Source organism: Balaenoptera borealis (assembly GCF_965194805.1).
Source record: "Balaenoptera borealis genome assembly, contig: HAP1_SCAFFOLD_1809, whole genome shotgun sequence".
Lineage (NCBI taxonomy): Eukaryota > Metazoa > Chordata > Mammalia > Artiodactyla > Balaenopteridae > Balaenoptera > Balaenoptera borealis.
Genome location: NW_028122439.1, coordinates 16,222 through 35,034, shown reverse-complemented (window position 1 = coordinate 35,034; position 18,813 = coordinate 16,222). Strand labels below are relative to the sequence as shown.

The following is an 18,813-nucleotide window of genomic DNA, read 5'->3' as shown; positions in this document are numbered from 1 at the left end:
TAAATGACATGTGGACTTTGGGTGAACTGGATCTGGGTAAGGCTTGGCTTCTATATGGAAGTTTGATGTTTTCTCTGCTTTTCTGGCATGCTGTTGACATACATGATGTTTTGAAAAGTAATTGACTTTCCAGTAATTTCAAACATACAACTTTACATACATAAAAACAAGTCTCGTCCCTTGATTAAATATACTCCTAAATATTGATGTTGACATTCTTAAAAATGGAATTGTTCTCATAAATTCTTTTTCAGATTATTTTTTGCCAGCGTATGCATATAAGATAGATTTTCATGAATTGATATTTTGTTCTATAACTTTGCTTATTAATGAGTTGATTAGCTCAAATAATTTCTTTGCTGATTATAGGTAGTCTTATATATAAGATGATGTGACCTATGTTCTGTGAAGAGACACGGTTTTAATTTTTCCATTCACCCATGGATGCCTTTTCTTTCTTTCCTCAAGATTCTGGGTAGAACTTCCAGTACACTATTGAGTAACGGTGATGAAGGCCAGCTTCCTGGCCCTGTTCCTGATTTCAGGAGTAAATCTTTCAGTCTTTAACGTTGAGCATGATGTTTGCTGTGGCTTTTTGTACTACTCTTTTCCATATTGAGCAAATTTCCTTTTATTCCTGCTTTCTTGAGTGTTTTTCATGAAATAACCCTGGATTTTCATTGTAGATTTTTTGCATTAATTGATATGATTATGTGTTTTTACTTCACACCATTATTGTGGTTGAATACATTGCTTACTTTTCGTATGTTGAGCAACCTGAAATTTCTGATGTAGAGATACTTGCTTATGGCATTATCCATTTAAAGTTCTGTTGGTTTCATGTTGCTATTATTGTGTGATAGATTTTTACGTTCCTATTTGTAAGTTGTACTGGGGTAGTTTTCTTGTTTTTTTCCTTTATTTTTAAAATCTTTTTTAAAATAGTGGTTTTATTTCATTTTACTTATTTATTTATTTTGGCCACGTCCCATGGCTTGTGGGATCTTAGTTCCCCAGTCAGGGATCGAACCCGAGCCCTTGGCAGTGAAAGCACAGAGTCCTAACCACTGGGCCACCAGAGTATTCCCCAGTTTTCTTTTTCGAGATGTAGTTGTATAATCTGATTAGACTTGGCTTGGTGTAAGTGGTTTGGAGGGTTAGCATTAGGGCTGGGGCTGGTGTGAGGGTTGGGGCTGTGTATGGTTCATGGTTGCTGTTATGGTTTAAGTTTTATGGTTAATGAGTTATTTATGGGTATGGTTAATGACTATATTTTATGGTTTGGTTATGGTTATGGTTTTGCTTATTGGTTAAGGTTTATGGTTTTGGTCTCAGGGTGTTAGGGTTCTGTGTTAGAGTGGGTGTTAGGGTATGGGTGAGAATTGGGGTACAGGTAGGATGCGGGTAGAGCATGGGTTAGGGTAAGGTACAGGTTTAGGGTACGGGTTAGGCTAAGGTTAGGTCAGGGCTTAGGGTCAGGATCAGAGTTTAGGGTTAGGGTCCATGTCAGGATTAGCGTCAAGGTTGAGCGAGGCCATTGTTTGCTGCTCCTCCAGTGCTGGATTCTCATTGATAGACGAATGAAATGTCTGCTCTGGTCACCCACTGTTTCAAATTGAGCTCAGCCTTAGTCAAGGGTTCTTAGGGCCTCAGAGGTCATGCAGGGTTTCCCTCCACCCTCCCTCCTGGGAAGGGTGATGCAGGCCCCACTCTGTCTGGGCAGCCCCAGGTCCAGCATGGCCCTGACATGCAGGATACTAAGTAGACGTGATGGAAGACTTGGTGCCTCAGTCTGCCAGCCCCCAGGTGCTGCCTTTTTTTTTTCCCTTAATTAATTAATTAATTAATTTTGGGCTGTGTTGGGTCTGCATTGCTGCCCGGAGGCTTTCTCTAGTTGCGGCGAGTGGGGGCTTCTCATTGCGGTGGCTTCTCTTGTTGCAGAGCACAGGCTCTAAGCGCGTGGGCTTCAGCAGTTGGGGCTCGCGGGTTCTAGAGCGCAGGCTCAGTAGTTGTGGTGCACGGGCTTAGTTGCTCCACAGCATGTGGGATCTTCCCGGACCAGGGCTCAAACCCGTGTCCCCTGCATTGGCAGGTGGATTCTTAACCACTGCGCCACCAGGGAAGTCTGGTGTTGCGTTCGTGAGGGCCGGTGGGGCCCTCGTGGGACTGGGCGGATCCTTTGTTCCATCTGCACGGGTGTCCAAGCAGGTCTCAGAACAGCCCTTGGCCTCTGAGCGTCCAGGCAGGCACCCACGTTCCTCCAGCTCAGGTTAGCCTTGGCCCCTCCAGCCCCCGTGGCCAATTACTGAGCTGATTGTGTCTTTACTCTTTCAAATGAAATCACTCTCTCCAGGTTGGCGAGAAGTTTACTTGTGAACTTGGTTAGGGTTAGGGGTTAGGGGTTAAGGGTTAGGGGTTAGGGTCAGGGTTAGGGTTAGGGCTAGGGCTAGGGGTTAGGGTTAGGCTTAGGGTTGGGTTAGGGTTAGGGGTTAGGGTTAGGGTTTAGGTTTAGGGTTAGGGTTAGTGTTGGGTTAGGGTTAGGGTTAAGGTAGGGTTAGGGTTGGGTTAGGGTTAGGGTTTAGGGTTAGGGTGTCCAGCCTTACGTCCCATTCAGCTGTGAGTGTAGATGTGGTCAGTCCAGTTGCCTCACAGCCCGTGATTGAATTTTGTAAGAATTCCTCTCTCTCTCACTGTCTTTCTCTTTTTATAATTAATTTTTATAATGGGCTGGAGCTGATTTGCAATGTTGTGTTTCTTGGTGCTGTACATCCACTTGAGTCACTTACAGAGAGACATCAATAAATTCTTTTCTAGTTTCTAGTAGTCAGATATATGTTTTTTCTGTGAATAGAGTGTGCTGAGTCCAGTTCCTTGAACAATGAGTATGTCTTGGCGATTACATTATTGGCGTATGGAACGGTATCTGTGCCAATTTCAACCTCCTGGTTTATGCATCACCGCACCACACTTTTCCCCTTAAGCAGCCATAAGTGTGTTTTGTAAACGTGTGATGGTGTTCTGTTTGTAATTCAGTTCACGGTTGGCGATTTTTAGATTCCCTTTATAAGTGATACGATAAGTTTCTCTTGCTGTCTAACTTATTTCACTCTCAATGACCATACATAAGTCCCCCTGAGTTGCTGCAACTGGCCTCATTTCATTGATTTCAGGGCTGAGTAATATTCCGTTGTGCTTAAGTACCAAATTTTCTTTCACCGTTTTTTCCTTCCAAGGACTATGAAGTTGTACCCAAGTCGAGGCTGTTGTAAACATAGCAGCAGTAAACGGGGTGCCTGCATCCTGTGGATTTTTGGTTTTGCCAACATATAGGCCCATGAGTGGAAGCGCCCTATGCTTTGTAGCTCTGTTTTTTAGATGCTTCAGGAAACACAGCACACTTCTCCAGAGTGGCCGTTGGCAATTTACATTCCCCCCTTCAGCGTAACAAGGCTCCCTTTTCTCCTCTCCTTGTCCTGCATATCTGGTTTTTACCCTTTGTGAGGATGGTCCTTTTTTCTGATTCACAGTGATACCTCTCTGTAGTGTTGATTTGCATTGCCCGCTTCTTTGGTTGGGCAAAAAGGGCGTATGCGTTTTTCCTGAATATATTCTGGAAGTTAAATTTGAGAGACAGCTTTCTTTTTTAATTGATGAATTAATTAATTTATTTTTGGCTGTGTTGGGTCTTCGTTTCTGTGCGAAGGCTTTCTCTAGTTGTGGCAAGCGGGGGCCACTCTTCATCGCGGTGCGCGGGCCTCTCACTATCGCGGCCTCTCTTGTTGCGGAGCCCAGGCTCCAGACGCGCAGGCTCAGGAGTTGTGGCTCACGGGGCTAGTTGCTCCGCGGCATGTGGGAGCTTCCCGGACCAGGGCTCGAACCCGTGTCCCCTGCATTAGCAGGCAGATTCTCAACCACTGCGCCACCAGGGAAGCCCCTTGAATAGTTTTGTATTTAAAGTTTGTCTGTGGGGACTTCCCTGGTGACGCAGTGGTTAAGAGTCCGCCTGCCAATGCAGGGGACACGGGCTCGAGCCCTGGTCCGGGAAGCTCCCACATGCCGCAGAGCAACCAAGCCTGCGCGGCACAACTACTGAAGCCTGTGCGCCTAGAGCCCGTGCTCGCCCACAAGAGAAGCCACCGCAGTGAGAAGCCCGTGCACCACAACGAAGAGTAGCCCCGCTCGACGCAACCAGAGCAAGCCCACATGCAGCAACGAAGACCCAATGCAGCCAAACATAAATTATAAACTAAAATAAAATTTGCCTCTGAATAACTTTGAGTGAATTTGGTATAAGTTGTAAAGTTTGCATCTACATTCACTTCATTCCAAATGGTTTCCAAGTAATTGTTCCTTAACTACTTTTAGAAAACTTTTGGGATAGAGACTCCGTTTTCGTTTGAATTTCCAGTTGAATGGATTCAGCAGTCCTGTCAGTAGGGCACGCTGCCTCCAGTGACCTGTGAGGGAGGCACGGCCTGCACTTCCTGCACTGACCACAGGGTGGCGCCGAGTTCGCCTCTCTGACCCACAGCGCATGCTCATTCCATGGAACTCCATTGTGAGGGCAGCTGAGAGGAGTTGAGCCGCCTCAGGCGCGGGGGCGGGGGCGGGGGCCTTCGGGTAGGACGCCCGGCTCAGCTTCTCTGCTGAGAGGAGCTCGGTCTCCATCTCCTCAGGACTCGCTGGGGTTTCGGCTTCAGGACAAAGTGGGGCTGCCTCCACGCTGACTAGGGAACTAGGGTTCCTGAGGACCCAGGTGATGCCTGAGGAAAAGGTGAAGAGACGGTGAGGAAAAGTGGGGAGAAGCTTCCTGTGGGCGACTGACCGTTGAGGGGGTCCGTCTTCGTGTGAGCGAGGGAGGGCTTGGCGTGGAAAGCTGGGTGTTTGGTCAGGTTTGTGTGCAGGGTAGCCAGCGTGAGTTATGGGGCGTCCAGTTTTCCCAGCACCATTTATCGTGGGGCGTGTCGTGCTCCTTGGTGTGTCCTTGGTCCCTGTGTCATAAATTCACCGACCCCGTCCGTGTGGGTTGAATTCTGGTCTCTCTGGCCTGTTCCTCTGGTCCCTGTGCCCGTTTAGAGCCAGTTCCACACTGTTTTGGTGACTGTAGCTTCTCAGCAGAGTGTGACGTCAGGGAGGGAGATGCCTCCAGCCCGTTCTCTTTTTTCAGGGTTTCTTTGGCTATTTGGGGTCCTTTGTGGTTCCCCACAGATATTAGGAGGATTTGCTCTATTTTGGGGGAAAATACCATGGAATTTTGGGAGGGATTGCATTCACTGTGTCCACTGCTTTGGGTAGCATGGATATTTTAACAATATTAATTGTTCCATTCCATGAGAACAGGATATCTTTCCATTTCTTGGTGTGTTTTGCAATGTCTTCATCAATGTCTTCAAGTTTTCAGTGTGCAGGTCTTTCACCTCCTTGGTTGACTTTATTCCCAGGTATTTTGTTCTTTTTGAATGCAGTTGTAAATAGGGTTGCTTTCTTTCTCTTTCTGATGGTTCATTATTAGTGTTTAGAAAGGCAACTGATCTCTGTGTATTGATTTTGCAACTTTACTGAATTGATTTATTAGTTCTAATAGTTTTTTTGTGGAATGAAGTGGAAAATTGGAATTCAAAAATCCCACTGTTTCTACCATATCCAGGTCGTCCACAACACGGAGGACAGCGGCTCCTAATATAACCTTCCCACAGTGCCTCTAAATGACATGTGGACTTTGGGTGAACTGGATCTGGGTAAGGCTTGGCTTCTATATGGAAGTTTGATGTTTTCTCTGCTTTTCTGGCATGCTGTTGACATACATGATGTTTTGAAAAGTAATTGACTTTCCAGTAATTTCAAACATACAACTTTACATACATAAAAACAAGTCTCGTCCCTTGATTAAATATACTCCTAAATATTGATGTTGACATTCTTAAAAATGGAATTGTTCTCATAAATTCTTTTTCAGATTATTTTTTGCCAGCGTATGCATATAAGATAGATTTTCATGAATTGATATTTTGTTCTATAACTTTGCTTATTAATGAGTTGATTAGCTCAAATAATTTCTTTGCTGATTATAGGTAGTCTTATATATAAGATGATGTGACCTATGTTCTGTGAAGAGACACGGTTTTAATTTTTCCATTCACCCATGGATGCCTTTTCTTTCTTTCCTCAAGATTCTGGGTAGAACTTCCAGTACACTATTGAGTAACGGTGATGAAGGCCAGCTTCCTGGCCCTGTTCCTGATTTCAGGAGTAAATCTTTCAGTCTTTAACGTTGAGCATGATGTTTGCTGTGGCTTTTTGTACTACTCTTTTCCATATTGAGCAAATTTCCTTTTATTCCTGCTTTCTTGAGTGTTTTTCATGAAATAACCCTGGATTTTCATTGTAGATTTTTTGCATTAATTGATATGATTATGTGTTTTTACTTCACACCATTATTGTGGTTGAATACATTGCTTACTTTTCGTATGTTGAGCAACCTGAAATTTCTGATGTAGAGATACTTGCTTATGGCATTATCCATTTAAAGTTCTGTTGGTTTCATGTTGCTATTATTGTGTGATAGATTTTTACGTTCCTATTTGTAAGTTGTACTGGGGTAGTTTTCTTGTTTTTTTCCTTTATTTTTAAAATCTTTTTTAAAATAGTGGTTTTATTTCATTTTACTTATTTATTTATTTTGGCCACGTCCCATGGCTTGTGGGATCTTAGTTCCCCAGTCAGGGATCGAACCCGAGCCCTTGGCAGTGAAAGCACAGAGTCCTAACCACTGGGCCACCAGAGTATTCCCCAGTTTTCTTTTTCGAGATGTAGTTGTATAATCTGATTAGACTTGGCTTGGTGTAAGTGGTTTGGAGGGTTAGCATTAGGGCTGGGGCTGGTGTGAGGGTTGGGGCTGTGTATGGTTCATGGTTGCTGTTATGGTTTAAGTTTTATGGTTAATGAGTTATTTATGGGTATGGTTAATGACTATATTTTATGGTTTGGTTATGGTTATGGTTTTGCTTATTGGTTAAGGTTTATGGTTTTGGTCTCAGGGTGTTAGGGTTCTGTGTTAGAGTGGGTGTTAGGGTATGGGTGAGAATTGGGGTACAGGTAGGATGCGGGTAGAGCATGGGTTAGGGTAAGGTACAGGTTTAGGGTACGGGTTAGGCTAAGGTTAGGTCAGGGCTTAGGGTCAGGATCAGAGTTTAGGGTTAGGGTCCATGTCAGGATTAGCGTCAAGGTTGAGCGAGGCCATTGTTTGCTGCTCCTCCAGTGCTGGATTCTCATTGATAGACGAATGAAATGTCTGCTCTGGTCACCCACTGTTTCAAATTGAGCTCAGCCTTAGTCAAGGGTTCTTAGGGCCTCAGAGGTCATGCAGGGTTTCCCTCCACCCTCCCTCCTGGGAAGGGTGATGCAGGCCCCACTCTGTCTGGGCAGCCCCAGGTCCAGCATGGCCCTGACATGCAGGATACTAAGTAGACGTGATGGAAGACTTGGTGCCTCAGTCTGCCAGCCCCCAGGTGCTGCCTTTTTTTTTTCCCTTAATTAATTAATTAATTAATTTTGGGCTGTGTTGGGTCTGCATTGCTGCCCGGAGGCTTTCTCTAGTTGCGGCGAGTGGGGGCTTCTCATTGCGGTGGCTTCTCTTGTTGCAGAGCACAGGCTCTAAGCGCGTGGGCTTCAGCAGTTGGGGCTCGCGGGTTCTAGAGCGCAGGCTCAGTAGTTGTGGTGCACGGGCTTAGTTGCTCCACAGCATGTGGGATCTTCCCGGACCAGGGCTCAAACCCGTGTCCCCTGCATTGGCAGGTGGATTCTTAACCACTGCGCCACCAGGGAAGTCTGGTGTTGCGTTCGTGAGGGCCGGTGGGGCCCTCGTGGGACTGGGCGGATCCTTTGTTCCATCTGCACGGGTGTCCAAGCAGGTCTCAGAACAGCCCTTGGCCTCTGAGCGTCCAGGCAGGCACCCACGTTCCTCCAGCTCAGGTTAGCCTTGGCCCCTCCAGCCCCCGTGGCCAATTACTGAGCTGATTGTGTCTTTACTCTTTCAAATGAAATCACTCTCTCCAGGTTGGCGAGAAGTTTACTTGTGAACTTGGTTAGGGTTAGGGGTTAGGGGTTAAGGGTTAGGGGTTAGGGTCAGGGTTAGGGTTAGGGCTAGGGCTAGGGGTTAGGGTTAGGCTTAGGGTTGGGTTAGGGTTAGGGGTTAGGGTTAGGGTTTAGGTTTAGGGTTAGGGTTAGTGTTGGGTTAGGGTTAGGGTTAAGGTAGGGTTAGGGTTGGGTTAGGGTTAGGGTTTAGGGTTAGGGTGTCCAGCCTTACGTCCCATTCAGCTGTGAGTGTAGATGTGGTCAGTCCAGTTGCCTCACAGCCCGTGATTGAATTTTGTAAGAATTCCTCTCTCTCTCACTGTCTTTCTCTTTTTATAATTAATTTTTATAATGGGCTGGAGCTGATTTGCAATGTTGTGTTTCTTGGTGCTGTACATCCACTTGAGTCACTTACAGAGAGACATCAATAAATTCTTTTCTAGTTTCTAGTAGTCAGATATATGTTTTTTCTGTGAATAGAGTGTGCTGAGTCCAGTTCCTTGAACAATGAGTATGTCTTGGCGATTACATTATTGGCGTATGGAACGGTATCTGTGCCAGTTTCAACCTCCTGGTTTATGCATCACCGCACCACACTTTTCCCCTTAAGCAGCCATAAGTGTGTTTTGTAAACGTGTGATGGTGTTCTGTTTGTAATTCAGTTCACGGTTGGCGATTTTTAGATTCCCTTTATAAGTGATACGATAAGTTTCTCTTGCTGTCTAACTTATTTCACTCTCAATGACCATACATAAGTCCCCCTGAGTTGCTGCAACTGGCCTCATTTCATTGATTTCAGGGCTGAGTAATATTCCGTTGTGCTTAAGTACCAAATTTTCTTTCACCGTTTTTTCCTTCCAAGGACTATGAAGTTGTACCCAAGTCGAGGCTGTTGTAAACATAGCAGCAGTAAACGGGGTGCCTGCATCCTGTGGATTTTTGGTTTTGCCAACATATAGGCCCATGAGTGGAAGCGCCCTATGCTTTGTAGCTCTGTTTTTTAGATGCTTCAGGAAACACAGCACACTTCTCCAGAGTGGCCGTTGGCAATTTACATTCCCCCCTTCAGCGTAACAAGGCTCCCTTTTCTCCTCTCCTTGTCCTGCATATCTGGTTTTTACCCTTTGTGAGGATGGTCCTTTTTTCTGATTCACAGTGATACCTCTCTGTAGTGTTGATTTGCATTGCCCGCTTCTTTGGTTGGGCAAAAAGGGCGTATGCGTTTTTCCTGAATATATTCTGGAAGTTAAATTTGAGAGACAGCTTTCTTTTTTAATTGATGAATTAATTAATTTATTTTTGGCTGTGTTGGGTCTTCGTTTCTGTGCGAAGGCTTTCTCTAGTTGTGGCAAGCGGGGGCCACTCTTCATCGCGGTGCGCGGGCCTCTCACTATCGCGGCCTCTCTTGTTGCGGAGCCCAGGCTCCAGACGCGCAGGCTCAGGAGTTGTGGCTCACGGGGCTAGTTGCTCCGCGGCATGTGGGAGCTTCCCGGACCAGGGCTCGAACCCGTGTCCCCTGCATTAGCAGGCAGATTCTCAACCACTGCGCCACCAGGGAAGCCCCTTGAATAGTTTTGTATTTAAAGTTTGTCTGTGGGGACTTCCCTGGTGACGCAGTGGTTAAGAGTCCGCCTGCCAATGCAGGGGACACGGGCTCGAGCCCTGGTCCGGGAAGCTCCCACATGCCGCAGAGCAACCAAGCCTGCGCGGCACAACTACTGAAGCCTGTGCGCCTAGAGCCCGTGCTCGCCCACAAGAGAAGCCACCGCAGTGAGAAGCCCGTGCACCACAACGAAGAGTAGCCCCGCTCGACGCAACCAGAGCAAGCCCACATGCAGCAACGAAGACCCAATGCAGCCAAACATAAATTATAAACTAAAATAAAATTTGCCTCTGAATAACTTTGAGTGAATTTGGTATAAGTTGTAAAGTTTGCATCTACATTCACTTCCTTCCAAATGGTTTCCAATTAATTGTTCCTTAACTACTTTTAGAAAACTTTTGGGATAGAGACTCCGTTTTCGTTTGAATTTCCAGTTTAATGGATTCAGCAGTCCTGTCAGTAGGGCACGCTGCCTCCAGTGACCTGTGAGGGAGGCACGGCCTGCACTTCCTGCACTGACCACAGGGTGGCGCCGAGTTCGCCTCTCTGTCCCACAGCGCATGCTCATTCCATGGAACTCCATTGTGAGGGCAGCTGAGAGGAGTTGAGCCGCCTCAGGCGCGGGGGCGGGGGCGGGGGCCTTCGGGTAGGACGCCCGGCTCAGCTTCTCTGCTGAGAGGAGCTCGGTCTCCATCTCCTCAGGACTCGCTGGGGTTTCGGCTTCAGGACAAAGTGGGGCTGCCTCCACGCTGACTAGGGAACTAGGGTTCCTGAGGACCCAGGTGATGCCTGAGGAAAAGGTGAAGAGACGGTGAGGAAAAGTGGGGAGAAGCTTCCTGTGGGCGACTGACCGTTGAGGGGGTCCGTCTTCGTGTGAGCGAGGGAGGGCTTGGCGTGGAAAGCTGGGTTTTTGGTCAGGTTTGTGTGCAGGGTAGCCAGCGTGAGTTATCGGGCGTCCAGTTTTCCCAGCACCATTTATCGTGGGGAGTGTCGTGCTCCTTGGTGTGCCCTTGGTCCCTGTGTCATAAATTCACCGACCCCGTCCGTGTGGGTTGAATTCTGGTCTCTCTGTCCTGTTCCTCTGGTCCCTGCGCCCGTTTTGAGCCAGTTCCACACTGTTTTGGTGACTGTAGCTTCTCAGCAGAGTGTGACGTCAGGGAGGGAGATGCCTCCAGCCCGTTCTCTTTTTTCAGGGTTTCTTTGGCTATTTGGGGTCCTTTGTGGTTCCCCACAGATATTAGGAGGATTTGCTCTATTTTGGGGGGAAATACCATGGAATTTTGGGAGGGATTGCATTCACTGTGTCCACTGCTTCGGGTAGCATGGATATTTTAACAATATTAATTGTTCCATTCCATGAGAACAGGATATCTTTCCATTTATTGGTGTGTCTTTCAATGTCTTCATCAATGTCTTCAAGTTTTCAGTGTGCAGGTCTTTCACCTCCTTGGTTGACTTTATTCCCAGGTATTTTGTTCTTTTTGATGCAGTTGTAAATAGGGTTGCTTTCTTTCTCTTTCTGATGGTTCATTATTAGTGTTTAGAAAGGCAACTGATTTCTGTGTATTGATTTTGCAACTTTACTGAATTGATTTATTAGTTCTAATAGTTTTTTTGTGGAATGAAGTGGAAAATTGGAATTCAAAAATCCCACTGTTTCTACCATATCCAGGTCGTCCACAACACGGAGGACAGCGGCTCCTAATATAACCTTCCTACAGTGCCTCTAAATGACATGTGGACTTTGGGTGAACTGGATCTGGGTAAGGCTTGGCTTCTATATGGAAGTTTGATGTTTTCTCTGCTTTTCTGGCATGCTGTTGACATACATGATGTTTTGAAAAGTAATTGACTTTCCAGTAATTTCAAACATACAACTTTACATACATAAAAACAAGTCTCCTACCTTGATTAAATATACTCCTAAATATTGATGTTGACATTCTTAAAAATGGAATTGTTCTCATAAATTCTTTTTCAGATTATTTTTTGCCAGCGTATGCATATAAGATAGATTTTCATGAATTGATATTTTGTTCTATAACTTTGCTTATTAATGAGTTGATTAGCTCAAATAATTTCTTTGCTGATTATAGGTAGTCTTATATATAAGATGATGTGACCTATGTTCTGTGAAGAGACACGGTTTTAATTTTTCCATTCACCCATGGATGCCTTTTCTTTCTTTCCTCAAGATTCTGGGTAGAACTTCCAGTACACTATTGAGTAACGGTGATGAAGGCCAGCTTCCTGGCCCTGTTCCTGATTTCAGGAGTAAATCTTTCAGTCTTTAACGTTGAGCATGATGTTTGCTGTGGCTTTTTGTACTACTCTTTTCCATATTGAGCAAATTTCCTTTTATTCCTGCTTTCTTGAGTGTTTTTCATGAAATAACCCTGGATTTTCATTGTAGATTTTTTGCATTAATTGATATGATTATGTGTTTTTACTTCACACCATTATTGTGGTTGAATACATTGCTTACTTTTCGTATGTTGAGCAACCTGAAATTTCTGATGTAGAGATACTTGCTTATGGCATTATCCATTTAAAGTTCTGTTGGTTTCATGTTGCTATTATTGTGTGATAGATTTTTACGTTCCTATTTGTAAGTTGTACTGGGGTAGTTTTCTTGTTTTTTTCCTTTATTTTTAAAATCTTTTTTAAAATAGTGGTTTTATTTCATTTTACTTATTTATTTATTTTGGCCACGTCCCATGGCTTGTGGGATCTTAGTTCCCCAGTCAGGGATCGAACCCGAGCCCTTGGCAGTGAAAGCACAGAGTCCTAACCACTGGGCCACCAGAGTATTCCCCAGTTTTCTTTTTCGAGATGTAGTTGTATAATCTGATTAGACTTGGCTTGGTGTAAGTGGTTTGGAGGGTTAGCATTAGGGCTGGGGCTGGTGTGAGGGTTGGGGCTGTGTATGGTTCATGGTTGCTGTTATGGTTTAAGTTTTATGGTTAATGAGTTATTTATGGGTATGGTTAATGACTATATTTTATGGTTTGGTTATGGTTATGGTTTTGCTTATTGGTTAAGGTTTATGGTTTTGGTCTCAGGGTGTTAGGGTTCTGTGTTAGAGTGGGTGTTAGGGTATGGGTGAGAATTGGGGTACAGGTAGGATGCGGGTAGAGCATGGGTTAGGGTAAGGTACAGGTTTAGGGTACGGGTTAGGCTAAGGTTAGGTCAGGGCTTAGGGTCAGGATCAGAGTTTAGGGTTAGGGTCCATGTCAGGATTAGCGTCAAGGTTGAGCGAGGCCATTGTTTGCTGCTCCTCCAGTGCTGGATTCTCATTGATAGACGAATGAAATGTCTGCTCTGGTCACCCACTGTTTCAAATTGAGCTCAGCCTTAGTCAAGGGTTCTTAGGGCCTCAGAGGTCATGCAGGGTTTCCCTCCACCCTCCCTCCTGGGAAGGGTGATGCAGGCCCCACTCTGTCTGGGCAGCCCCAGGTCCAGCATGGCCCTGACATGCAGGATACTAAGTAGACGTGATGGAAGACTTGGTGCCTCAGTCTGCCAGCCCCCAGGTGCTGCCTTTTTTTTTTCCCTTAATTAATTAATTAATTAATTTTGGGCTGTGTTGGGTCTGCATTGCTGCCCGGAGGCTTTCTCTAGTTGCGGCGAGTGGGGGCTTCTCATTGCGGTGGCTTCTCTTGTTGCAGAGCACAGGCTCTAAGCGCGTGGGCTTCAGCAGTTGGGGCTCGCGGGTTCTAGAGCGCAGGCTCAGTAGTTGTGGTGCACGGGCTTAGTTGCTCCACAGCATGTGGGATCTTCCCGGACCAGGGCTCAAACCCGTGTCCCCTGCATTGGCAGGTGGATTCTTAACCACTGCGCCACCAAGGAAGTCTGGTGTTGCGTTCGTGAGGGCCGGTGGGGCCCTCGTGGGACTGGGCGGATCCTTTGTTCCATCTGCACGGGTGTCCAAGCAGGTCTCAGAACAGCCCTTGGCCTCTGAGCGTCCAGGCAGGCACCCACGTTCCTCCAGCTCAGGTTAGCCTTGGCCCCTCCAGCCCCCGTGGCCAATTACTGAGCTGATTGTGTCTTTACTCTTTCAAATGAAATCACTCTCTCCAGGTTGGCGAGAAGTTTACTTGTGAACTTGGTTAGGGTTAGGGGTTAGGGGTTAAGGGTTAGGGGTTAGGGTCAGGGTTAGGGTTAGGGCTAGGGCTAGGGGTTAGGGTTAGGCTTAGGGTTGGGTTAGGGTTAGGGGTTAGGGTTAGGGTTTAGGTTTAGGGTTAGGGTTAGTGTTGGGTTAGGGTTAGGGTTAAGGTAGGGTTAGGGTTGGGTTAGGGTTAGGGTTTAGGGTTAGGGTGTCCAGCCTTACGTCCCATTCAGCTGTGAGTGTAGATGTGGTCAGTCCAGTTGCCTCACAGCCCGTGATTGAATTTTGTAAGAATTCCTCTCTCTCTCACTGTCTTTCTCTTTTTATAATTAATTTTTATAATGGGCTGGAGCTGATTTGCAATGTTGTGTTTCTTGGTGCTGTACATCCACTTGAGTCACTTACAGAGAGACATCAATAAATTCTTTTCTAGTTTCTAGTAGTCAGATATATGTTTTTTCTGTGACTAGAGTGTGCTGAGTCCAGTTCCTTGAACAATGAGTATGTCTTGGCGATTACATTATTGGCGTATGGAACGGTATCTGTGCCAATTTCAACCTCCTGGTTTATGCATCACCGCACCACACTTTTCCCCTTAAGCAGCCATAAGTGTGTTTTGTAAACGTGTGATGGTGTTCTGTTTGTAATTCAGTTCACGGTTGGCGATTTTTAGATTCCCTTTATAAGTGATACGATAAGTTTCTCTTGCTGTCTAACTTATTTCACTCTCAATGACCATACATAAGTCCCCCTGAGTTGCTGCAACTGGCCTCATTTCATTGATTTCAGGGCTGAGTAATATTCCGTTGTGCTTAAGTACCAAATTTTCTTTCACCGTTTTTTCCTTCCAAGGACTATGAAGTTGTACCCAAGTCGAGGCTGTTGTAAACATAGCAGCAGTAAACGGGGTGCCTGCATCCTGTGGATTTTTGGTTTTGCCAACATATAGGCCCATGAGTGGAAGCGCCCTATGCTTTGTAGCTCTGTTTTTTAGATGCTTCAGGAAACACAGCACACTTCTCCAGAGTGGCCGTTGGCAATTTACATTCCCCCCTTCAGCGTAACAAGGCTCCCTTTTCTCCTCTCCTTGTCCTGCATATCTGGTTTTTACCCTTTGTGAGGATGGTCCTTTTTTCTGATTCACAGTGATACCTCTCTGTAGTGTTGATTTGCATTGCCCGCTTCTTTGGTTGGGCAAAAAGGGCGTATGCGTTTTTCCTGAATATATTCTGGAAGTTAAATTTGAGAGACAGCTTTCTTTTTTAATTGATGAATTAATTAATTTATTTTTGGCTGTGTTGGGTCTTCGTTTCTGTGCGAAGGCTTTCTCTAGTTGTGGCAAGCGGGGGCCACTCTTCATCGCGGTGCGCGGGCCTCTCACTATCGCGGCCTCTCTTGTTGCGGAGCCCAGGCTCCAGACGCGCAGGCTCAGGAGTTGTGGCTCACGGGGCTAGTTGCTCCGCGGCATGTGGGAGCTTCCCGGACCAGGGTTCGAACCCGTGTCCCCTGCATTAGCAGGCAGATTCTCAACCACTGCGCCACCAGGGAAGCCCCTTGAATAGTTTTGTATTTAAAGTTTGTCTGTGGGGACTTCCCTGGTGACGCAGTGGTTAAGAGTCCGCCTGCCAATGCAGGGGACACGGGCTCGAGCCCTGGTCCGGGAAGCTCCCACATGCCGCAGAGCAACCAAGCCTGCGCGGCACAACTACTGAAGCCTGTGCGCCTAGAGCCCGTGCTCGCCCACAAGAGAAGCCACCGCAATGAGAAGCCCGTGCACCACAACGAAGAGTAGCCCCGCTCGACGCAACCAGAGCAAGCCCACATGCAGCAACGAAGACCCAATGCAGCCAAACATAAATTATAAACTAAAATAAAATTTGCCTCTGAATAACTTTGAGTGAATTTGGTATAAGTTGTAAAGTTTGCATCTACATTCACTTCCTTCCAAATGGTTTCCAATTAATTGTTCCTTAACTACTTTTAGAAAACTTTTGGGATAGAGACTCCGTTTTCGTTTGAATTTCCAGTTTAATGGATTCAGCAGTCCTGTCAGTAGGGCACGCTGCCTCCAGTGACCTGTGAGGGAGGCACGGCCTGCACTTCCTGCACTGACCACAGGGTGGCGCCGAGTTCGCCTCTCTGTCCCACAGCGCATGCTCATTCCATGGAACTCCATTGTGAGGGCAGCTGAGAGGAGTTGAGCCGCCTCAGGCGCGGGGGCGGGGGCGGGGGCCTTCGGGTAGGACGCCCGGCTCAGCTTCTCTGCTGAGAGGAGCTCGGTCTCCATCTCCTCAGGACTCGCTGGGGTTTCGGCTTCAGGACAAAGTGGGGCTGCCTCCACGCTGACTAGGGAACTAGGGTTCCTGAGGACCCAGGTGATGCCTGAGGAAAAGGTGAAGAGACGGTGAGGAAAAGTGGGGAGAAGCTTCCTGTGGGCGACTGACCGTTGAGGGGGTCCGTCTTCGTGTGAGCGAGGGAGGGCTTGGCGTGGAAAGCTGGGTTTTTGGTCAGGTTTGTGTGCAGGGTAGCCAGCGTGAGTTATCGGGCGTCCAGTTTTCCCAGCACCATTTATCGTGGGGAGTGTCGTGCTCCTTGGTGTGCCCTTGGTCCCTGTGTCATAAATTCACCGACCCCGTCCGTGTGGGTTGAATTCTGGTCTCTCTGTCCTGTTCCTCTGGTCCCTGCGCCCGTTTTGAGCCAGTTCCACACTGTTTTGGTGACTGTAGCTTCTCAGCAGAGTGTGACGTCAGGGAGGGAGATGCCTCCAGCCCGTTCTCTTTTTTCAGGGTTTCTTTGGCTATTTGGGGTCCTTTGTGGTTCCCCACAGATATTAGGAGGATTTGCTCTATTTTGGGGGGAAATACCATGGAATTTTGGGAGGGATTGCATTCACTGTGTCCACTGCTTCGGGTAGCATGGATATTTTAACAATATTAATTGTTCCATTCCATGAGAACAGGATATCTTTCCATTTATTGGTGTGTCTTTCAATGTCTTCATCAATGTCTTCAAGTTTTCAGTGTGCAGGTCTTTCACCTCCTTGGTTGACTTTATTCCCAGGTATTTTGTTCTTTTTGATGCAGTTGTAAATAGGGTTGCTTTCTTTCTCTTTCTGATGGTTCATTATTAGTGTTTAGAAAGGCAACTGATTTCTGTGTATTGATTTTGCAACTTTACTGAATTGATTTATTAGTTCTAATAGTTTTTTTGTGGAATGAAGTGGAAAATTGGAATTCAAAAATCCCACTGTTTCTACCATATCCAGGTCGTCCACAACACGGAGGACAGCGGCTCCTAATATAACCTTCCTACAGTGCCTCTAAATGACATGTGGACTTTGGGTGAACTGGATCTGGGTAAGGCTTGGCTTCTATATGGAAGTTTGATGTTTTCTCTGCTTTTCTGGCATGCTGTTGACATACATGATGTTTTGAAAAGTAATTGACTTTCCAGTAATTTCAAACATACAACTTTACATACATAAAAACAAGTCTCCTACCTTGATTAAATATACTCCTAAATATTGATGTTGACATTCTTAAAAATGGAATTGTTCTCATAAATTCTTTTTCAGATTATTTTTTGCCAGCGTATGCATATAAGATAGATTTTCATGAATTGATATTTTGTTCTATAACTTTGCTTATTAATGAGTTGATTAGCTCAAATAATTTCTTTGCTGATTATAGGTAGTTTTATATATAAGATGATGTGACCTATGTTCTGTGAAGAGACACGGTTTTAATTTTTCCATTCACCCATGGATGCCTTTTCTTTCTTTCCTCAAGATTCTGGGTAGAACTTCCAGTACACTATTGAGTAACGGTGATGAAGGCCAGCTTCCTGGCCCTGTTCCTGATTTCAGGAGTAAATCTTTCAGTCTTTAACGTTGAGCATGATGTTTGCTGTGGCTTTTTGTACTACTCTTTTCCATATTGAACACATTTCCTTTTATTCCTGCTTTCTTGAGTGTTTTTCATGAAATAACACTGGATTTTCATTGTAGATTTTTTGCATTAATTGATATGATTATGTGTTTTTACTTCACACCATTATTGTGGTTGAATACATTGCTTACTTTTCATATGTTGAGCAACCTGAAATTCCTGGTGTAGAGATACTTGGCTTATGGCATTATCCATTTAACGTTCTGTTGGTTTCATGTTGCTATTATTGTGTGATAGATTTTTACATTCCTATTTATAAGTTGTACTGGGGTAGTTTTCTTGTTTTTTTCCTTTATTTTTAAAATCTTTTTTAAAATAGTGGTTTTATTTCATTTTAATTATTTATTTACTTTGGCCACGTCCCATGGCTTGTGGGATCTTAGTTCCCCAGTCAGGGATCGAACCCGAGCCCTTGGCAGTGAAAGCACAGAGTCCTAACCACTGGGCCACCAGAGTATTCCCCAGTTTTCTTTTTCAAGATGTATTTGTATAATCTGATTAGACTTGGCTTGGTGTAAGTGGTTTGGAGGGTTAGCATTAGGGCTGGGGCTGGTGTGAGGGTTGGGGCTGTGTATGGTTTATGGTTGCTGTTATGGTTTAAATTTTATGGTTAATGAGTTATTTATGGGTATGGTTAATGACTATATTTTATGGTTTGGTTATGGTTATGGTTTTGCTTATTGGTTAAGGTTTATGGTTTTGGTCTCAGGGTGTTAGGGTTCTGTGTTAGAGTGGGTGTTAGGGTACGGGTGAGAATTGGGGTACAGGTAGGATGCGGGTAGAGCATGGGTTAGGGTAAGGTACAGGTTTAGGGTACGGGTTAGGCTAAGGTTAGGTCAGGGCTTAGGGTCAGGATCAGAGTTTAGGGTTAGGGTCCATGTCAGGATTAGCGTCAAGGTTGAGCGAGGCCATGGTTTGCTGCTCCTCCAGTGCTGGATTCTCATTGATAGACGAATGAAATGTCTGCTCTGGTCACCCACTGTTTCAAATTGAGCTCAGCCTTAGTCAAGGGTTCTTAGGGCCTCAGAGGTCATGCAGGGTTTCCCTCCACCCTCCCTCCTGGGAAGGGTGATGCAGGCCCC

General features: G+C 45.7%; 1 long non-coding RNA gene across 1 annotated transcript; it reads left to right on the top strand.

Moving 5' to 3' along the window:
• Positions 1 to 5,669: 5,669 nt before the first annotated feature.
• Positions 5,670 to 17,335, top strand: LOC309622203. Its single transcript, XR_014240605.1, has 3 exons — positions 5,670 to 5,738; positions 11,349 to 11,439; positions 17,050 to 17,335. It is a non-coding gene; the product is annotated as an uncharacterized lncRNA (long non-coding RNA).
• The last annotated feature ends 1,478 nt before the right edge of the window (positions 17,336 to 18,813 follow it).